This window comes from Terrapene carolina, unplaced genomic scaffold (assembly GCF_002925995.2).
Source record: "Terrapene carolina triunguis isolate 2854851 unplaced genomic scaffold, T_m_triunguis-2.0 Scaffold67, whole genome shotgun sequence".
Lineage (NCBI taxonomy): Eukaryota > Metazoa > Chordata > Testudines > Emydidae > Terrapene > Terrapene triunguis.
The window spans coordinates 36,735,086-36,758,552 of NW_020664418.1; the positions used below are offsets into that span (position 1 = coordinate 36,735,086).

The 23,467-nt window shown below is 43.5% G+C and overlaps 1 protein-coding gene across 1 annotated transcript in view; it reads left to right on the forward strand.

Annotated features, from left to right (window-relative positions):
* The first annotated feature begins 22,381 nt into the window (after positions 1-22,381).
* CTXND1 (cortexin domain containing 1) overlaps positions 22,382-23,467 on the forward strand; it is a 3,143-nt gene continuing 2,057 nt past the window's right edge. Inside the window, exon 1 of the mRNA XM_026648180.1 lies at positions 22,382-22,461. The gene's annotated coding sequence lies outside the window, so the exon portion shown is untranslated. The remainder of the gene's footprint in view (positions 22,462-23,467) is intronic.

Here is a 23,467-nt window from a genome sequence, read left to right on the forward strand (position 1 = left end):
ACTGCTCCAAAACCACCTTCTGGTCAAACATCATGTGCAATTTATTTAGTGTTCTTCCCACCATCCTTACAAACTTGTGCAGCTCTGTATATGCATACACTCCTTAGCTCACACTCCTTTGCTCAATCAGCCAAGGAGGAGGGGAGACAGATGGTATCTTTCTCCCTGGGAGGTCACTCCTGGCGCTGACTCCCAAAAGCCTACCAGTCTCTCCTTGCCTCCTGAGCATTTCCTTCCTGTGCCTTTTCTACTTTCTGGGCCAATTTGCATTTTGGGCTCTCCTCAACCCAATATATCAACTGGGCACAGCTTTTCTCCTCAGGTTTGTTCTGGGGAGATTTACTTGGTGATCCAGTAATCAGAGTGCTGGTACAACTGCTGTCGCCCAACGCTGTCACACCTGAAATAATTAACGTTTCTTCACTTAAAGAAGTCTACTTTATGTTAAATAAGAACAATGGAAATATTGAATGCTCAAGTAGGAAAGTTTCAAACCAGACATCCAACTAGCTAAGCTGAAAGTGCAAATTAGTTTCATTTCACATCTGAATGGACATGCATTTGCTATGGTCACAATGACGAATATGATCCTTAAAACTTTCATAGAAATGTAGGGCTGGAAGGGACCTCACAAAGTCAAGTCCAGCCCCCTGAGCTGAGGCAGGACCAAGTAAACTTAGACCATCCATGACAGGTGTTTGACAAACCTGTTCTTAAAAACCTCCAGTGATGGTAATTCCACAACTTCCCTCGGAAGCCTATTCTAGGGCTTAACAATCCTTATTGTTAGAAAAATTCTTAATAGCTAACCTGAATCTCTCTTGCTGCAAATTAAGCCTATTACTTTCCTCTGAAGCCAGCCCTTCTAGCCCATTTAGTTATTTTTCCAGGTTCTCAGTACTCCCCTCTTTCCCGTTAAGGAAGTTACCATTAAAAAGACTCATGACTGTTAAGATGAATTATGCACCTGTATCATTTATGCATTAACGGCTATAGCGATCACCCACCTACTCTGCATATCACCACAGGGATTACTGACCCTGGCAAGATGACAATTAGTGTGCATCAACAAGCTGACCTATGTTATTGAGCAATTGCTGACATGCTAGCCGCACTCCGTTTTTCTTCAGCAATAGTCACATACAAGTCTTTCTATAGGCACCAAAATAGCTAGGGATGGCCCTGGTTACCCAACTACCTGCTCCGGGTACACAAATGAGTTTTGCAACTGTAGAACATCTGCATAGTGAATTTTGCACATACAGACAGTTGTCTGAGGAAAAATGAAGGCCAGGACTGAAAATCTGACCTGAAATGATGTATTCTCTAAAGGCACCGTATGATAACATTGCTGGAGGTCGGTCTGCTTCACATGCTGTGCGCTGCAAGCTCCCGGGGGCTCTGCTATTAAAAGAGCTTAAACTCTGTTCCCAAATCTGTGCCTGATTTGTTTCCACATGACCCTAAAAGTGACTTATCTATTCATGAACCAGAGTAAAGAACCTAATTTTGCTTGAATATTTTAAAGGTTTGTCTGTACTGCAGAGTTAACGTGAGTATTGCTCTAGCTCAAATCTCATTCACATACCATAACCTTTAACTGAAGCGTATTGGTGTTTTTAATTCCAATTGGCTGGCCTGTCAGATGATATAGGCCAGGGGTTCTCAACCTTTTGCTTTCCGAGGCCTTTCCCAACATACTATCAAAACTCCACGGCCGAGCTGTGCCACAACTGTTTTTCTGCATATAAAAGGCAGGGCCAGCGTTAAGGGGTAGCAAGCAGGGCAGTTGCCCAGGGCCCCATGCCACGGGGAGACCACAAAGCTAAGTTGCTCAGGCTTTGGCTCCAGTCCTGGATGGTGGGGCACAGGGCCCCTGGCTGCAGTCCTGCGCAGCGGGGCTTTGGCTTTCTGCCCTGGGCCCTAGCAAGTCTAACACCGTCCATGCTTGGTGGACCCCCTGAAACCCAGACCCCTGGTTGAGAACCACTGATATAGGCTACAGCTCAAGTCAGCACAACTCATCAGCTGCTAAGACTGCTCTGTGTAGCTGGAGTGTTATGCCTCAGTGTGGCTGCTCTCATTCAAGCTAGGCTAACTTAATGTGTTATTAAAGATCAATTTGTTGGTAGGAAAATATGGGATTGGGGTTCATTGGATGTCAGTGGGAAATGTAATGCAAATATAAGCATAAAATACTCAGGAGGAGTTGGAAAGTTTCAAGTAAGAGATGGCCAAGTTTTATTTCTGGGTTTTTATAGCCTGTCATGTCTGTTTTCTTTTTTTCAAAATTAGATGTGGGGGAAGGGATTTACAGAAGGAAACTGATCAGAGTTTCTTTACCATCTGTAATGTCCAAACATACTTTGGAAGGATTCCATCCTCAAACAATTACAACTAACAATTAATAATTATATAATCAAACAATGATATTGATGGGGATAGGGGGAAGACCCTAGTGATTCATGTATCTGGTCAATTAACGCTCAACATTACCCTAGTCCTTATTTTTTGAATAAGAGACCACATTTTAGAAATTAGCAGAAAGAAGGTTATAATGCAAGGGAAGACCAAAGCTGATAATCATGAAATATAGAGTGAGAGTGACATATAAATGTTATCAAGCTAGTCCTTGATCCAGCACTGTAGCCTGTGTAATTTAAAGATTTTTATGAAGTTTTATCACTGACGAAGGGGCAGGGAAAGGGAAATGTAAGACCGCCAGCTTTTAAATGCACAATACTGTACATGCTTACCCTGTAGGGACTGGGCTATAGCCAGAAACCCCCCTTTTTTTGGAATTGTTGCCTTTGAAATTGGTACAGTTGGTTACTCAAGGACTTCTGGGTTTTCCTTTAGGCAGATCACTAGGTTCTGGAGGCCCCGTATTAGTTTTAATTAATTTGATGCACTAAGGCAAAAGACATTTTAACAGACTTAAAAAAAAACATTTTGTAAAATGACCCAATCCTGTTTTGAAACTGTAATACAAAAATAATTCATAGTGAAAAGCTTACAGGAGTCTAGCTGGGATAGCTATTGATTGGATACATTTGAAGAACTTCTTTGTCACTCAGTCCATTGGTTTTATATTCACGGATTCTAAGGCCAGAAGGGACTACTGCAGTCATCTGGTCTGACCTCCGGTATAACACAGGCCATGGGACATCCCTGAATTAATTCCTGTTTGAACTAGAGCAAATCTTAGAAAAAAGATCCAATCTTGATTTAAAAGTTGCCAGTGGCAGATTTTCTCTCCCAATCTTTGGAAAGTTGTTCCATGGTTAATTACTCGTGCTGTTAAAAATTTACACTTTTCTCCAAACTGAATTTTTTATTCTAATTCTATGATCCTAACACAAAGGAAACCAGACTAATAAGGCAACTAAAAAGAGAAACTCACAGTTTGGGCTGGACCTTATCTAGACAGACAATCAGTGGGGTTTTCCCCCAGAAGTAAAGGGCTTTTTGTACATAAGACATGTCAATCTGCTCATTCAGGTGAAGAGCCCTTTGCTCCCTGTGCATTATTTACGTGAAAGTGCATCATCTTGGCTAATAGTCTATCAATCAGCTATTGTCTATGCTCTGTATAGAACTGTTAGATGCTGTGCCAAAACAAACCTTTTTACAAACTGAACATGAACAGTGTTCTGACAGTTTTGATTCCCAATGGTGCATTGACAAGCTACTAATCTACTTGAAGACAGAATGTAATTACACAATTAATCTTTTTAATCAAGCACCACATTTTCAATAGTCTGCTGAAGTAACAAAGAAAAAATCTGACAGTCTGAAACAGGTCTGGAATCAAAGCTCCTTTCAGTAGTCTTAAACAGTAGTTCTAACGGCACATTTTATATAGAATCAAGGTGCTTACAGCATAATCCTCATATGAGATGACGGAGTTCACAGAGTACATCAGCAGCAAGAAAACAACTTGCAAGTGTGGACAAGAGTCCAGGCCCTGTTGCCATTGGTGCAGAGTGGAGGGGAAAAAAGAGTGGTGTGAACCCTTCTTTGTGCCCACCCCACCCAGCACAAATGCCAGGGGCTGGGCTGGCAGCTATTAGAGCAGCTTGAGGCTGCTTGTCTTCACTCCAACTTGCCACAGCCCCCCCGGGCTGTTTTAGCAGCCAGGGATCATAGAGCGAGATGTCCCAGCCATTCCTCCTTTCTCCCAAGCTATGCCCCACACACCAGGGGCAGGAAGGGGGAGTGGTGCATAAGTCAATATGGTGGCTCAATGCCAACCGTAGATTCCTTAATGCCTGGGGAATCTGCAAGGTGCTGAATCTGTCCCTACAGAAAGCAATCAAAGAATTGACTTAGCGCCAGATCTTAGCCCTTGCTCTGGTGGCACAAAGCAATGTTTTATTGCTTGGGCAGTTTTCATAGGAAATTCTTGATTGCTCTCCATCATCTGACTAGATATAAGACATAGTCAGTGTCCTCTGAAAGGCAGCAGCACGTCCTAGAATAATAGTACAATGCCACCAGATTAGCATTTGCAATGTTATAGTACAGTGGTTTTCAACTTCCCTTTGGGAATCTTAGGTATATCCTGCAGACCTCCAAGAGTCCACAGACCACAGGCTGAAAACCATTGCTATAGAATAATCACTTTATATTATATATGAATGAGAGAGAGAGAGAATTTGGCTTCTATTCTTTTTGGCACAGTAACGTGATCTTGCACTTTAACACTGTTCATCAATTTTTTGGGGAGGGTGAGAAATCGCACATTAATCAAAACAGTCTCTCTGTGACTAGATTAATAGCAGCAGCATCCCATCTTATAGCTCGGAAAATGGAGGCAGACAGAGATGAAAGTACTGGTCCAAGGTTACACAGGAAATTTGTGGCAGAGCTGGTAATAGAATCCAGATCCTCTGCCTCCTAATCCTGTTCTTTCACCCCCAAGGCTGCCTTCTCCCATGCCCATGTTGTCGTTACCGAAAGGACTGACATGGAAAAATGAGGTTGCTCCAGGGAGTTGTACCCATAGCTTTCCTTTTAAACTCATGCCACATTTTAAATCAGTCACAGTGGAAGATTTCAGAGATTGATCTGAAGTTATTTTTCTGGTCCTTATACATAAGCACAATCATCCAATACAAATCTATGGCATCAAAGCTCATTTCACACTATGCATTTGTGACTGCAGATCTGCATGCCTACCTTGCACAGTGTGTGACTGCACACAGCCAGGCGCTTTTACACAGTGCTTTTCATCAGTAAATCTCCAAACACTTTAGAAAGTGACCCAGTAAGACAGGTAGTTGTCATTACTGTAAATTACTGCAGTTGTGGCAGCATTACATGCTTCCTTTTTAAAAAAAAAAAAAAAAAAAAAAGAACTTGCCTTTCCAAAAGCTTGGCCCTCACTCCTCTATTACTCTTTCTGACATTGCCCCGTGGAGCTGGGTTTGTGGTTTGGTTTTGTGGGGGAGAGATGGTGGTTTTGGGTATTCTGACTAGGCCGAGATTTCCTTTTGGAGATTGTGTGGCTAGGAACACTGCTATTATTTAGTACAGCAAGGCTTTAACATACAGATTTAACAGATGGGAAACAGACAAAAGGGTTAGGAATGTAGCTGTTGAAAGAAAAAAAAAAAGATCACAAGTCTACACAAACCCAGGACCCTTCTTGACTCAGCCCTCTACTCTAACCATTAGCTCATACAGTCTTTCACCAGATCTTTCTTAACATGCAAGACAGAATATTTCCAATCTGATGTGTTACACACCTGCAGAGTCAGAGGCCAGAGGGGTCATTTATTCTCAAATACTTACCAGGTTCCTTCACCCCAGCCAGCACCGTCAAGTAAATGCAATGCATTTCCCTTTGACTACAAATGGACCAAAGTCTGTCAAAGTCATCTGGCTTCCCTCTGAAGGAGAACGCAATCCATCCCACTGGGAGACAGTTGAAAATATGGTTTATCCAGATACCAACTGGATCCTCATCAACAGGATGCTTTTGTGCAGCAGTCTGTATGGGACTGTATAGAAGGGATGTCTGGAAATGATGTGGCCCAATTTTCTGTGGTGCTGAGCACTTGGGCAGGTCCCCCGACTGCATGTCTGAAACAGAGCATCTCAGACCATAGTCATTATCATGGCAACTTAAAGTGTGTTTGCCTGAACAGATACCAGACAAGAACTAGTAATGAAATTCTTATGTCTCCCACTGCCAAAGCACCATCAGACTTAGCTAATAAACAGCTAAGAGATGACCACCCAATATAAGAGGGGACAAAGAACAGCTAGACGATTCTCTAGGGGGTTTTGCATGACGCAATGTATCTGCTCTCTACTACCTTCCTAAAATAGCCATTTATGTCAGATAGCCCATTGCAAGCCATTCTGGGGGACCCTTGCTTCTGTTTCTACTCTGCAATGCCCCCTTTCTCATTCTTTAGACCAGTGGAGAATTTATACCTTTGACTAATAGATTGTTTTGCCTGATGTTTGGTTTGCCCTTGTGCCAAGTTTGTAGCACTTGTCTGTGTATCTGGGCTTTTTGGCTATTCTTTTGTACTGGGAATTTTTGCACAGTGCTTAGATACTGGTTCTGGGTGGCATATGGTTTACATTGATTAAATGTATAGTATTGCCCTGATTCTCAGGCATGCCCGTATTGAAATATAGTATGGTATTTATGTATCTTAGATGGTCAGCCACCACAAAGCCATAGTGACTTTGCACTGTGAAATCCTTGCAGATTTGTTCCAGATTAAGAGCATTATATACATACAGTTCCTTAAAAAGCTACATTTATGTAAAAATACAACACATTTGCCTCCTGTGAGAAATGCACTGTGTGTCAGAGAAATTGGGCTTTCATCCACCCAGACAGATTTTTCACAGGAAGAAAAAGAGTGCTCTGCTTAGAAAACATACCTTGCATTTCTGTAAAAATATTTGAAGCGTGAGAGGAAAACACACATCTTGCTTTTTTTTTTTTTCTTTTCCAGCTTTGCCTGCAGTGAGAAATTTCCACATAGTTCTGCTTACAGTTCTCCTAACACTGATTAATTGGTAAAACGTCACAAAATGAGGACAACCAATACTTGCCTCACTCTGTAAAGTTTAAATAGCATGGAGCAGTGGTTTTCATCCTCATTGGCAGACACCTGCTCGGGTTCACATAATAGCCACATAGCATTTACAAGCCTTGGTTTAAAGGCCAAATCCATTTATTTCTCTAGGACTTTCTATATTGCCACTCAATATGTTTAAAGGCTAAGTGTACATTGAGGGTTATCAGCCTTCCTTTCCTGAAAATACCGTATGTACTCTGCATTAAGGGTTGTCTAGACATCATTAGAGGATAGCTATTCAAATCCATCTAATCTCTAGGCATCACTTCTATGACTTTGCATTTTGATAGCGCCACACAAGAGGATCTCAAAGCCCTTTACAAACACACAGGAGTTAAGCCCTACACGTATTAACATTTTTTTAAAAAAAGCCACCAGCAATAGCCAATATCGCTGCAGAAACACATTGTCACATTCATGCTGGAAAGAGATACACTGCACGGTCCCCCAGTCTGACCTATGCAGGAGATTAGTCTTTTCTTCCTTGGGCTGGGAGGGACTGGTGTGTCTAGCATTGTTCATCAATGAGCCCTTTGGCCACTTCAGGACAATCTAACGATTCCATGCCAGCCCTCCTCAGCTGGAAGGACAGTGACGTTAAGGGAATTAAGTTGAAAAATTGATATATTTAGGGCTCCCTTATAAGTGTAGGGCACCCTGAGAAAAATATTTTTTTGAAACTCAGTCTCTGCTGGCTCTGTCTTTGTCCCTCTAAATGCACATTACAACCTCCCCCCCCCTTACCAACATCCCCCAAAAGAGAATTTGGAAGGTAAGAGGGTAAATCATGAGTGCTCATATCCCACGCCATACATTACTGCTGAACCATGATTTTCATTATTCTTTTGCTTTACTTGGTGAGGCTTCTAGACATTTTCAGGCTCACCATGAAGCAGAAGTTTCACCAGGAGTTATCTAGTAGTGAAAGAAAGCTCGGAAGATGGGAGAGGCTTGTTCTCCAGAGTTTGAGATTCCAGCAATCAGCTCTTTAGCTCTAATCAGTAGATCTTCCAAACTCAGCAACATTTGAGTAGTCTGAGATCTAATGTAATTACCAGTAATTCCTGGAATCTTTGCTCTGTTGTTGGGCTAAGCATTTAGCTAACAGTGTCAAGTGCTTCATAAGTGAATGAAAAAGGATCAGCTATTTGATCCATTTAAGGGAGGAAGGGGGGTACTCACTAAATTGCAACAACCAAATTATTTTTAAAATATTATCTTGAATCATCTTCCAAATAAAGATTATTATGTGACCCAAGTTGCTCATTAAAAGTCAGAGAAACACATTGGTACAATACAAGCCTTAAATGCTTTCTCCAGAAAGATTTGTGTGTTCATCAACTTTTTGGGCAACCACAAATGATCTCTTTAATCTTCAAAGGAACTATCAACAGCTAGTAATTTATTACATAGATTTATTAAAACAAATGTACTGAGGAACATTTATCTTTTGTTCATATACAAATGATTTCAAAAGCAGATTAACTCATGAAAATTTGTTTACTCAAACTGATCTTAAGCCTTTTGAAGTACCAGTGTATGAATTAGTTCTGACTGGAGCAATGGATGAAAAATTAAGTATAAGGTTAAAAAAAAAAAACTACACCTTACTTTATGCTACAGGTAGATAACAGTAATCAGGATCACAGGGTGTTTGTGCTACTAAAATAGAGTATTGATTTCCTCCTGAAAGAATTTTAAGCATAAAAGGACAATTAGGTATTTTTAAACGGAGTCAGCGATTAAAGAATTGCTTTCTAATAGGGCTGTCGATTAATCGCAGTTAACTCACATGATTAACTCAAAAAAAATTAATCACGATTAATTGCACTGGTAAACAATAGAATACCAATTGAAATTTATTACATATTTTTGGAGGTTTTCTACATTTTCAAATATATCTTTCAATTACAACATAGAAAACAAAGTATACAGTGCTCACTTTCTCATTTTTTATTACAAATATTTGCACTGTAAAAATGATAAAAGAAAGTATTTTTCAATTCACCCCATACAAGTACTGTAGTGCAATCTCTTGATCATGAAAATGCAACTTACAAATGTAGGTTTTTTGTGTTACATAACTGCACTCAAAAACAAAACAATGTAAAACTTTAGAGCCTACAAGTCCACTCAGTCCTACTTCTTGTTCAGCCAATCACTAAGAGAAACAAGTTTGTTTATATTTATGGGAGATAATGCTGCCCACTTCTTAATTACAATGTCACCTGAAAATGAGAACAGGCGTTTCCATGGCACTGTTGTAGCTGGTGTCACAAGATATTTGCGTGCCAGATGCGCTAAAGATTCATATGCCTCTTCATACTTGGACCATCGTTCCAGAGGACAAACTTCCATGCTGATAACGCTCGTTTAAAAAAAAAAAAAGTGTTAATTAAATTTGTGACTGAACTCCCTGGGGGGAGAATTTTATGTCTCCTGCTCTGTTTTACCTGCATTCTGCCATATATTTAATGTTATAGCAGTCTCTGATGGTGACCCAGCACATATTGTTGCTCGTTTTAAGAACACTTTCACTGCAAATTTGACAAAATGCAAAGAAGGTACCGATGTGATATTTCTAAAGATAGCTACAGCACTCGACCCAAGATTTAAGAATCTGAAGTGCCTTCCAAAATCTCAGAAGTCTTAAAAGAGCAACACTCTGATGAGGAAACCACAGAACCCAAACCACCAAAAAAGAAAATCTACCTTCTACTGGTGGCATCTGACTCAGATGGTGAAAACAAACATGCGTTGGTCTGCACCGCTTTAGATCATTATCAAGCAGAACCCGTAATCAGCATGGACTGGAATGGTGGTTGACGCATAAAGGGACATATGAATCTTTAACGCATCTGGCACATAAATATCTTGCAACACCAGCTACAACAGTTCCATGCAAATGCTTGTTTTCACTTTCAGGTGACGTAAACAAGAAGCAGGCAGCATTATCTTCTGCAAATGTAAACAAACTTGATTGACTGAACAAGTAGGACTGAGTGAACTTGTAGGCTCTAAAGTTTTACATTGTTTTATTTTTGAATGCAGGGGTTTTTTTGTACACAATTCTACATTTGTAAGTTCAACTTTCATGATAAAGATATTGCACTACAGTACTTGTATTAGGTGAATTTAAAAATACTATTTCTTTTGTTTTTTTACAGTGCAAATACTTGTAATCAAATAAATAAAGTGAGCACTGTACACTTTGTATTCTGTGTTTAATTGAAATCAATATACAGTATTTGAAAATGTAGAAAACATCCAAAAATATTTAAGTTATATTGTATTATTGTTTAACAGTGCAATTAATTGCATGATTAATCACAATTTATTTTTTTTAATCGTTTGACAGCCCTACTTTCTAGACACAGAAAAGTTAATCTGTCTGGATCCAACCACAGTATTTCACTTTCATTAAATACTTTCTATTTCTGATTATAAAGTTGAATTATTAGGAATATTATGGTATGATTAAGTGTCCAGACTCCTATTTTATAGATCTGAAGTTTAAATTAGTGTTCAATTCATTTGACGTGCATCTGGGGACAAAACTGGGAAAAGAGATCAACTATTTGAGCAACTTTTATATTAGCTGATGAGATTAGTTACTTAAAAAGTTCAGGGTCAGGACTGGCCCTGTGGTTTAGCATCATCTGAGAATCTGAATTTGAGTGTTCAGTCCAGCCTCTAATTCTATGGCCCAGTAGAGGTTAGAAGCATTAAAGGAGGCAACATACTGAGTTCCTAGCCACAGGAGCAAATTGTGATACATATGAGAAACCCCTTTGAGTGGACGGTGGCATTGATGCACTCTGGAGGAGCTGTATCTAATCCTCTTTGGTTGATATCATGGGATCCTTGAGGGGGAAAATTAATAGAGATGGGGAAAAAAACATTTCCTGAACTGGGACAAAGTCAAAAACCTCAATTTTCACAAAATAAAAAGAAAAAGTCTGAAAAAAAAAATCAATTCAAATCAAAATGTTTTTTTAAAAAGTTTCAGCATCCTATTTTGACTGTAATTGGCTTCAATTTTGAAACAGTTATTTCAAACCAGAGAACTGGAATTTTTTGTTTAGAGAAAACATTGAAATGAAACATGAACAATTTCAAACTTCTTTTTAAAAAATGGAGCCAAAATGTATGGAAACTGACCCTTTTCTGCAAAGAAATTCATTTTCAACAAACTGGTGTTTTCCAATGAAAAATGTTTTGTTGAAAAGAAAAAACAAAAACAAAAACCCCTCCCCCCAAGATTTCCAGCCAGCTCTAGAAGCCAGCTGAGGAAATGGGGAAGATTTCAGAGACCCAGTTAACTCATAACTGAATTATCTTTCACTATGGATGAGATATTGTTTACAAAAATACATCAAGAATTTGGGATTTAAATAAAATCCCCATTTTTGTACCAGGGATGTTCTTTTGGGGAAAGGTTGGATATGAATAAAAATTGAGTTTCTCCTCTAAATCAGGGGGATCCAGACCGAATGTCCCCTCAGTCTCTTGCTACAGTCTCTGCAGTTTAATAGAAATCGGTAACATTCACTGTGCATGTGCAAAGGAGATTTTTTTTTTTTTTTTTTTTGCAGGTGACCTAGGTGATAATAGAACTGCTTCCAGGTCTGTGTGGAAGTGAATCTGATTAGCATCTGTATGCAGGTAAAGCCATTGTGAGCACCAATGAAACTTTAGGTACAGTCACAACTGGGACTTAGACCTACATTACTGAAATGCTAACATATGATTGAAAGCCTCACATCTGGAAGGTATGGATGCAATGGTATTTATGGAATCCAATGTGGTTTCTCTGTACACTGCCTATATTTTATTATGAGAAATGGGAGAAAAATTTCTGTTAAGCAGGAAAGGAGCTCTGTGTACAAAGGCTAGTTAGGAATTTGTCTGATGGACTAATGACCCCGGGGAGCTTAGGGGGTGTGCATGCACACACTAGGGCAGATTGCTTCTGTTGCTTGGGGATTGTTGCAAAAGGGGTCTTTCCCCAGGCCTGAATTTGATTTGCATGTAATTGGGCATTCCGTTAAGCAGAGTTACTTCTCATCAAAAGCCTGTGTAAGTGACACAGCCCATTTCCAGCTGAGGGCTGAGCAAACCATCTTGGATAAAATTAAGAACGGCCCTTAATCTTCATCAAAAACCAGAAACAAGCCATTCTGAAGTACAAATGTTTTCATACACTCTTGGATGTTCTGGTAGATCTGTTTTGGATGAAGCCAAATTGAGGGCTCCAAAAGCTCTCCAAGGAAGGCAGGGAGAATTTCACATACGGTTACCAGTCATGTAAATATAGAATCTTAGGTTAATATACTGTGAGTCTCATTCCCCTCACTGAGGCCAGCATGTATTCAGAGTAACTCCACTGGAGTCAGTAAAGCTACACACCAGAGTAAGAGCAGTAGAGAGAGAAGATAAACTGACCTTGTCTCTAGTCTCAACCTTTATCTTTTGCTTGACTCCTGTCACCCATCCCTTCTCCTTGCTTCATTAGAATATAGGTGTTTTATGTGCTTGGTGACTGCCCAGAAAGATACAGCTACAGCCCCAAGCATCTGTTCTGGCTACGCCACAGTCCAGATATCTTCCTGAGCCTAGCCAACATGGAAATTATCCACCCAAATTGCTCTCACAGCAGACTCGCCAGCCAACTCTCAGCCGTGAGCAGAGTCTAGAAGAAAACTGAGGCAGAGCTAGGAAGAATTCTATATACACCTCCCTCGACATGAGGGTGAGGCAAAGCCCAGCAGGCAGCCAGATGAAAATGGAAGATTTCTTCCTTGCTGCTATTTAAGAGCCATTTAATAAATGAAAGAAATTAAGAATAAAAATAAAACAGCTGAAAGAAACCCATAATAGCTCATTGGGAGTTGATAAATCTCACACACGCAGTGCTTCCAGCTGCCAACAAGATGGAAATTCAAGTTTAGATTTATATGAAAACACTAATTAACCACAGTAGGCACTGTTAATGTTTATGCAATCCACCTGTAATGCATTCTTATTGGGGTAGGTCGTTACCATATCAACTTTATTAGGCCTCAAGCAGCGCTTATTTTGAATGATTAATTTTTCTTGCCTGGATGAGAATGAGCATCGTCCGGATGCAACTCTCGCTGCACTGTGGGGGTGAGGCTGTTTAAATGCTGATAGAGAAATTTCATTAATACTGTTTCCTCTGTGTGTTTGTCTGTAAGGCATTAGGTCAGTATGCAAAAAATGCCATCTCAATTGTGGCAGTCCTCGAAGGAAGAGCAAGCTGGGGAATATCTTGCCTTCAATGAAAATAAAGGCAAAACTAAGCAGCTTTGGCCAGATTCTCACCTGCTGTAAGTCAGCATTGCTCCCAACATCTTGCTCCTACCGCCATACCCTTTGACAACAATTTCATTTGACCAGATGATTTCTGTGACTCCTTATTTTGCCTGACGCAGCAGCATGACAATTGCTTACAGGGTTGCACCTTGAAAAGGTACTGCACAGAACTTGCAGCCTGAAGCCACCATCACCTTCCCAGGCCCAGGCTGCAGTAGGCAAGAGCTGTGCCCTCCCCATTCAGGGCTGCTCTCTCCAACCCCTGGCATAACAGACAGGGCCTTGGCACAGTCAAAGCTGGGGACCTGTCTGCAAATCTCATCTATCCTCAGGTTTGAGGGCAGGTCTCTTTGTATGGGGTGAGGAGTTCCATTGGAATTCATGGAATTTGATTCCTAAGGAAGTCATTTGTTCTCCGGATTTCCCTTTCAGTTGTTCGGTGTTTTCAGCTAATCTGAAGAAATAAATACATACCCATTATTAAACAGTCGGACAATGACTGACTATGGATAGTCATTTACTGCAATTTAAAGGCTAGTGTATCATAGAAGTGCAGACTGTTTTACTGATCCCCCCCCCCCGTGCACACTGTTAGACGATTGGCTGTATCACTAAATTAGAGCCAATCTGATTGTCTAACATCGGTTCAATTTGTATACTGTCCGCAGAGAGTGGAAAGGGCTAGTCTCACTATCACTGAGTTTGCCTGACAGATTTCAGAGGGCCGGACTGGGGCCCATAAGGTATCCCTGTATCACCTGCAGTATGGGTAGCCAGCACAGGGAACAGTGTAGAGAAAAGAAAGAACAGCCTCCATGGGGCTGCTACATCCCTTTCCATGCATGTAGCGGTTAGGACATTCTCCCCACAGACCTATGCGCTGGGGAAAGTAGTCTATCATATATAGGGCTGGTACAAGGATCTTCCCCCTGGAGCAGAGGGAAAGCAAGAAGCAGATTGTCTCAAGTGCACAAAACCATGACTGGCCCCAAATTTGAACCAATCCAAGTTCGTACATTTCTGAATTCCCAAATCGCATTAACTGTTACTCCCAGCCTACGGCGTGTTCTGTTTCAAAACTGGAGAGTTATATTCTCTGGGGTTGAAAGTCACCCCAGTGCAATGAGCCCACACCAAGCCCCATTCATCACTGAAGCCCTCAATCAAGGCTCTCTTCACTACACTGTAGTTAATCTTTAAAAATCCAGCTGTTTAGAAGCAATTAATTTTACTCTAGGTTAATTGTATCCTACACTCTGGTGTTTACATTTGTATACTAAACACTTTGAAGTTGATCTATTCCCTCTAGTTGTTCGTTTATCTTCCAGTTTTTAAGATACTCTGATGTTCATGAATTAGGAGACAGCTGAGTTTTCATTTGCCTTTTTTTTATTAAGTTTTGTTCTGTCCTTTTCTTCCTGGCATAGCTCACACGCAGATCCGTTTTGCTGCTATAATTGAGAGCAGATCCTGTGAAGTCTACCCTAAGCAAGCCAAGACCTCCTCTCCTGGATTAATACACTAGCCATAGTCTTTGGATTGGCATCAAACGCAGTCCCAAGGAAGCTCACAGTGAGTTTAGGTACACTTCTGCCATTTTACTACAACATAATTATGGGGTGTTTCCACTTTGGACATGAGTTGACCCACATGAAGAATCCAGAAAACATGTTTAGTTCACTAAAGTCTCAGTTAATCCTGTACATATACAGGATCTGCAGCAACAGACTCCTTGATACCTACAATGGTTATTAGGCCCCAATTCAGAAAAGCACTTGAGCACAGTATTTAAACATGGGCTGAAGTGCTTTGCTGAATTGGGACCTTAATGGAAGGACTGATGCCTCTGCTCTCTCCTCCCCACCAGGCAAGGATACAGAAGATGGCAGTTAGGGTGTATTGTAAGTTGGCAGTCTGATTCAAATATGAAAAAGCAGTGGCAGCAGCAGGATACCAATAGCAGCAATGATAAGTCTGATGTCTCCACATCAGCACAGAGCTCAACCAAGGGAGCTGAATTCAAAGAACTGAACATTTGTATCATTTTTAGGATTTCAATGAACATAACTATCTGCAGAATGCTTTGAACGATGGAGTCAGTGAAATACGTTGGTCATGAGACTTTGCTTTTTCCAGGTTTGTATTATAGAATAAGAATCTGTTAACTGATATAGGAGAAATAAAAACCATAAAACAGTCATATAAAGCTTAGTTTCCTGCTAAGGAACAGTAGGAGTCAAGACTGATTTTATGGATTATAGAGAGTTCATCAGTACCAGGTCAGCCATAGAAGACAGGCAAGTGAGAGATGGTAGAACAAATGAGCTCATTAAGGCCCTGATCCTGCAACACTATTGCCAATCCAAAGAAATCACTAAACATTAGTCAGGCCCCATAACTCATGAGACTGGTAGAGCAGCAGGAGACCAACAAAAAAAAAAACTTTTGTGGTTTTTTTTTTTTTTTCTTCTTTTTCTTTTATTAAATTTGCCTTCTGGTTTTTGTACCTTTAGGATGCATTCAGGTCAGTTTCAAGCTTTTCTCTGCAACGCCGAGGGTTAGAAGCCTTTTTTTTTTTTTTTTAAATAAAAGGGAAGCTGGATTTCTGACAGAGGATTCCAAGGGCTGGTGTATTAAAACAAAAAACCCCACAAACCTCCAAATATCATGAGACTAGTGATAACATTGTGAGGACTGGCAACTGCAACAGGGTTCACTTACCACCAGGGCACCTCCTCATGGCTGCTCTGGGGAATTAGCTCCTTCCAGGTCTGATACCCCCTTCCGCTGCTCATTCACAAGTCCTGCAACCTCTGTCTGCAACTCAGGGTGCTCCCTCTTGATAACTCAGCTGCTCTCTCTCCATGGCTTAGTGCTCCAGCCAGGTCATTATGTGTCTCCCCGCCCCACCCCATCCAGGGTACCAAAGGATCTCTGGATCAACTGTGCAGTTACCTTTCTAGGTTATCCTATAGCTGAAGACTGTTGCCACTGTCCTCCATGGCAGATAGGAGGACCCAGGCCTGTCCACTACTTTGAGTTCCAACACAGGGACTCTCTCTCTTCAGCAGCCACAGTCTGCTCACTCCCAGACTCTGTTGTTATTTCCTTATGTTCCTTCCTACTCTTCTCCTCTAGCTCCCTGTGGCTAGTTCACCCCTACTCGGGTTCTTGCCAGAATCACATACTCACCTAGGGAGTGACTACAGAACACATCCCCTGCAGCCCCTTGCTGGCTTTGTAGCAGCCCAGCCTACACTGGCTCATCTGAACTTCATCTTCTATTAGGGCTCACCTAGCCAGCCTAATTCTCCTACGGGCGCAGCCTATTAGCTGGGAAGGGGCTAATTAACCTATTTTAACCCTTTCAGGTGAAGTGCGGAGTGAACACCCCAACCCCATCCCAGCAACACTGAGAATGTAAATCGGGGGCTATATTTAAAGTGTGCAACCAAGTCTGTGAGTAACCTCTTTTTTAAGCATAGCAATAACTGAAGACTCTGGTTCAAAATTGACAGGTTTCAGAGTAGCAGCCGTGTTAGTCTGTATCCGCAAAAAGAACAGGAGTACTTGTGGCACCTTAGAGACTAACAAATTTATTAGAGCATAAGCTTTCGTGGGCTACAGCTCACTTCTTCGGATGGTTCAAAATTGTGATCTGTAGTATATATTGCACGTCCAAATTTCCACCTTAATAGCAATTCTTACCATAACTATCACTGTCCATTATACTGAAGTGCTGCATGAAAATATATCCTGTCCTTCGATATCATTGCAGTTTGTCTTTTCATCTCGGCAGGATATTTGGATTACTTCTGCTCATCCCTTAACTTCATCTGAATTTTGCCATGTCCTAAAATAGACACTTTGTTTAGCTTATTGCTATACTTGCATCAGGTCTTAGGGACATATCCCATGTGGAATAAGAGCATAATGTGCTCCTTAATCCTCAACCCCCCCAAATCCTAAAATAATTTTCTCATTTCCCCCATACCTCCTGGAGTAAAAGCCTTAGATCTCCAGTGCTAGCATTGCATTGTGTCGTAGATCTTCCAGTAGAAATGGATGGTTGTCTTGTCACAATACCAGATATAATAATACACCAAAAATAGGCGGTGATAATCCAGCCATTAGGGGAGTGAATGGTACTGGCCTGTGTGCTAGTTACTCAATAACTAGCAATACTTGTGGGGAAGGGATAGCTCAGTGGTTTGCGCATTGGCCTGCTAAACACAGGGTTGTGAGTTCAATCCTTGAGGGGGCCACTTAGGGATCTGGGGCAAAATCAGTACTTAGTCCTGCTAGTAAAGGTAGGGGGCTAGACTTGATGACCTTTCAAGGTCCCTTCCCGCTCTAGTAGATAGGATATCTCCATTTAAAAAAAAAAAAAAGTATTGCATAGGCTACTTGTAGTGTTTAGTCTTGATCACATGAATATTTAGCGGCGTTTCATGCTTGAGAACCATGGTGCAAATCTTTCTCATCAGTACTTGACAACATCAGTATCATTTCGTATTTCATGCCCTGGTCTTAGACCTGCCAGTATTTGCAATTGTACTCATCAGCTCCAATGTACATTTTATTTCATGCTGCTGAGTTAACCCTTCTGTTCTGTTCAGATACAAAGAGTGTTTTTATGTAAGGGCGGGGGTCGGGGGGGAGGGTCCTGTTGTATCTGGATCCTTCAGCTATTTACTTTCATTGGCCCCATTTGGGTCCCTTCCTCTCTGATTATGGTGACCGTCACAATTATGATTATGGCAGCAATATCTTAGCTAAATCCATGGACACGGTGTTCAGAAGGGGTATTTACTGTGTGTTACTAGATGAAGAAATCAGTCAACTGTCCTTGTACAGCAGCTATGTAATGGTCCTGTCTTGTCAATAACTCCTTTCATACACACTACTGCACCCTTTTAGATAGAATGTGTCTTTTATAAAAGTTCAACATTTTCTGTGTAATCTTAATACTTTTTATGAGAAGTTTCATTTAGTAAAAAAACAATTTTCTGTCAAAAAATCAGTTTCAATGGATAATTTTCCACCAGCCCTAGGTGAGAATCCGTATGTGGGAATCTGTAACAGGATAACAACATTGGAGAGAAAAATCAAGCCCAAGCTAGCTGTTCACTTAAACCTCTGATTCCAGACAGCTTCCCCATTCAGGACAGCTCTTAACTTTACCTTCTTGAAGTCAAAGCGTTGTCAACTTGAGCTTAAGTGCTTTCCTGAATTGGGCCCTTAGTCCCAATTCAATTGCTCTCGATTCTGATGCCTTTGGATGTTAGCTCAAGAGCAGAGCCAGGCTCAGATATCTTCTATCACAGTGTTTTCCAAACTTGGGATGCCGCTTGTGTAGGGAAAGCCCCTGGCGGGCCGGGCTGGTTTGTTTACTTGCTGCGTCCACAGGTCCGGCTGATCACGGCTCCCACTGGCCGCGGTTCGCTGCTCCAGGCCAATGGGAGCTGCTGGAAGCGGCGCGGGCCAAGGGACGTACTGACCGCCACTTCCAGCAGCTCTAGCAGCGGTCGCGGCAGGTAAACAAACCAGCCTGGCCCGCCAGAGGCTTTCCCTACATAAGCAGCGTCCCAAGCAGGGCCGGCTCTAGGATTTTTGCCGCCCAAGGCAAAAACAATTTTGGCCGCCCCCCCCACCCGTTTTTTAATTACCCCACCCCTGGCCCCGCCTCAACTCCGCCCCTTCCCCCCAGGCTCTGAAGCCTAGGAGGGAGGGGGAGAAGCGGTGCGCGAAACAGCTGATTCGCGCACCGCTACTCGCCCTCCCTCCCAGGCTCTCAAGCCTGGGAGGGAGGGCAAGTAACGGCGCGTGAGCGGCAGCAGCAGTGGAGGTGAGCTAGGGCGGCCGGGGCACATTTTTAGGGGTGGCATTCTGGCGCCGGCCATGCCACCCTTAAAAATGTGCCACCCCAAGCACCAGCTTGTTTTGCTGGTGCCTAGAGCCGGCCCTGGTCCCAAGTTTGGGAAACACTGGTCTATCACCACTAATACGGCCTTGGAAAGTCTGAATAGCACAGCTCTGGAACTACTGTCCTACTCCAGATTTCTGGAGCATGAAGGTGATAAGGCTACATATCTCAGAACATTTCACTGTGGCTTGGTCTACATTAGACATTTTACCAGTAAAATGTTACTGCTATCGCCACAGGCTTGCCTGCATCCACACTCAGATCTGAGTCCTGTGAACAAAAGCCTGAACTTTTGCTGGCAAAATTAAACCAGTCTTCAGACGGTATGATTCTACTGGCAGGATGCCTGTGTGGACGCAGAAGTACCTGTACAGACAAATACAGTCCTCCAGCAACAAACCCACAGTGCAACAGTCCCTGCAGCAATGACCTCTCTGGTCAAAGTTTTTAACTCTGCTGTCGCGGGGTCACAGTGTCTGAAATCTGCCCCCCTGTAAAGCATGTTCTGGGAATATCTCTTTACCCGCCTGCCACCTTTACAATCACAGCTGTACAAGCATGGCTCCAGCTGAATTGCGTGCTGCTGCCCGGTCCAGCAAAGAGGTGCTAGCGTTCCTTGGCCTGTCGTGGGAAAGCGCTGTGAAGGCACAGCTGTGGAATTCCTACAGGAACAAAGATCTAGCTCTTGCTATTGCAAAGAAGATGCAGAAGCTGGGTTACAACATGGACAAGAACCAACACTGGGCAAAGGGGAAGAAGCTGTAGCAGGTTTACCAGGAGCAAAGGAGGACAACAGAAAGTCTAGCACTGCTCCCAAGAGCTGCCACTATTATAAGGGTTTCAATGCCACACTGAGTCGGGATTGCACCCTGGACCTGCAGGCTGAGGAGAAGCTGAATGAGGAGAGGGATGTGGAATATGCAGGCCCAACCAAGAACCAGTGGCTCTTGGAGACCCAGCTGAACCCAAAGAGAGAACTCAACACTGGGAAAGGGGCCTAAGGTAGGTGTAATTTACTGCCCCCCAGTAATGCACAACATACGTTCTTCAGAGGTCTTGAAATTTCAATCTCCTCCCTTTTTCCTCTCCCTCTCTCAAAATGGCAGTGGACTCTGCAGGGAACAAAGGAATTCTGTTTTAAAGTAGCTGGTTTATTTTAAGAGCATGAACTGGCAGTAACAGGCAAAACTGACCGAAAGAAAACAGGAATAGGACATACTTTTGCCAGTACTTTTGCTGCCATTCAAAGTACACACTTCTGCAGGCAATGCTTGCCGGTAACCAAATCATATGCACTGCAATAGAAAAAAAAAAAACCCACTTGCACTGATTGTAAGCTACATGCAAACCAATAAGTGATAATTCAAACGACATGATTTTGAAAAAAATGCTTTGTAAACTGATTGGATGCAGGTTTTCAAGTCCAGAACACATTACCTGCAGCCTGTGATTAGATGCAGGAAAGTGGTAGAAATAATGTATGGTTAACTGGTGGGGAGCTGGCTTGGACTGGCTCACATTGCTATCTGGCAGTCATAGGCAGGGGTGAAAGTAACTTAAAGGACTTACGGGTACTCCAGAGTCCTTGGGAGGGGGAGGGGCCTCAACCAGAAGAGGTGTGGCCTCTACCGGAAGAGGCGGGGGCCTTTAAATCCCCAGGCGCTTTAAATCAGGATTTAAAGGGCCCGGGGCTGGGACTGTGGTAGCAGCAGCTGGGAGCGCCAGGCCCTTTAAATCACCCCTGGAGCTACCAGCTGCAGAAGTGGCTGGGAGCCCCGGGGGTGATTTAAAGGGCCCGGGGTTCCAGCTGCTGCTATCGCAGTGGAGCCCCAGATCCTGTAAATCACCATCGGAGGGGGCCCCGGCCTCTGGCGGAGCTTTAAAGGGCCTGGGGCTCCGCTGCAGTAGCTGCAGCTGGGAGCCCCTGGCCCTTTAAATCACTGCCAGAGCCCCGCCACCGCTACCCCAGGGCTCCAGCAGCAGGGCTCGGGTGGCCATTTAAAGGGCCCCAGAGGGTAGTGGCAGTGGAAGCCCCGAGCCCTTTAAATGGCCACCCGAGCCCCACTGCCGGAGCCCCGGGGTAGCAGCAACAGCCGGGGGCTCGGGGGATGATTTAAAGGGCCCAGGGCTCTGGCTGCCGCTACCACCCTGGGCCCTTTAAATCGTCCCTGGAGCCCTGCTGCCGGAGCCCTGGGGAGGCGGTGGCGGGTCTTCAGCAGCTATTTTAAGGGCTGGGGCGGTAGCGGATGCCGCAGCCCTGGATCCTCTAAATAGCCACTGAAGCCGCGCTGGCAGGGCTCCGGAGATGATTTAAAGGGTCCGGGGCGGTAGCTGCGGTGTACCAGCTTACTTTCACCTCTGGTCATAGGGGCCCTCTGCCACTTGTGGAGGTGCCCATTTAGCTGTGCCCGCACAGCTTTCTGGCCCTCTGCGACAATTTCACTGAACTTTTCACGCAAGGAGAATGTGATCTTTGCTCAGACATTTCAAGGCAGAGCAGCGTAGTTTCTCCTGCCAGAGTAGGGCACCTTCCCCACCACTCTGTACAGACCTCTTAGGGGATCATTGCTCCAAAGAGGCTGTCAGTACGAAGAGCCCCAGGCAACCATGTCCCTTGCATTCCCAACGGACAATATGGAGGACTGCTTTGAATACACCTACACTGACCTGCACCTTGCATCCAAAGCACCTTGTACTTTCTTTTTTAACAGCAGCCAAATGTGAATGCACTGTGCCAAAATAGCTGTGTTGGCAGGAGTATTCTGGCAGAACTTTCGGCGGTAAAACTTTTGAATGTAAGCAGGGCCTGTTTGTAGGCATACTTCACTGCATTAGTGCCTGGTTCCCACCCAACCCCCCCTTTGATGTCGCTTACGCTAGCCCCAGTTTCTTTCCTCCCGTAGATGTGTGTTTGAATGTTATTGAACAATACGGAACCGTTTATGACTAATTATGACTAGGTCTGAAGTTGCAGAAGATGTTTAAAGAATGAATCAGTGTTCTTGTTCTTTTCCAGCAGAGGCCCTCACCTCCTTCACCCACCAGCCTGACCAAGGGTGGATGTCAAGGGAAATCTCTCCCACCGCTCATTCTGTAAGTCGAGTCAGTTTCCCTCCTTTAGGGCCCCAATATAAATCAATTGCGTTAAGAGCTAAAGAATTTGCAGGCTACAGAAACTGGCCAGCAAACACTGTTCTATGCTCAAGCCCACTTTCCTCACAAATGTAGCTAATGGGGGCGGAGAGTCTCTTAGGGTATGTCTACACTACGAGGGTAATTCGATTTTACTTAAATCGAATATGTGGAATCGATATTGCAAAGTCGAACGTGTGTGTCCACACTAAGGACACACTAAGGACAGTAATTCGACTTTGTGAGTCCACACTAAGGGGGCGAGCGTCGATATTGGAAGCGGTGCACTGTGGGCAGCTATCTCACAGTTCCCGCAGTCCCCGCTGCCCATCGGAATTCTGGGTCGAGCCGCCAATGCCTTCTGAGTAAAAAAAATTTGTCGTCATCCGTCCGTCACTAACGCCCTCCCTCCCTCCATGAAAGCGCCGGCGGGAAATCAGTTCGCGCACTTTTCTGGTCAGTGACAGCGCGGACGCCACAGCACTGCGATCATGGATCACGCTGCGACCATCGCTGCACTTGTGGCCGTTCTCAACACCTCGCAGCTTATCATACACCTTTCCCTGAGGCAGATGCAGAGAAATCGGGCGAGGAGGCTACGGCACCGCCGTGAGAGCCTGAAGTCGGAGAGTGGCACAGAGCTGTCAGAAACCACGAGCCCCAGCGCCCAGGACATCACGGTGGCAATGGGGCATGTGGATTTTGTTGAACGGCGATTCTGGGCCCGGGAAACAAGCACGGACTGGTGGGACCGTATAGTGCTTCAGGTCTGGGATGAATCCCAGTGGCTGCGAAACTTTCGCATGCGGAAGGGGACTTTCCTCGAACTTTGTGAGTTGCTGTCCCCTGCCCTGAAGCGCAAGGACACCCGCATGCGAGCAGCCCTCACTGTCCAGAAGCGAGTGGCCATAGCCCTCTGGAAGCTTGCAACGCCGGACAGCTACCGGTCAGTCGCGAACCACTTTGG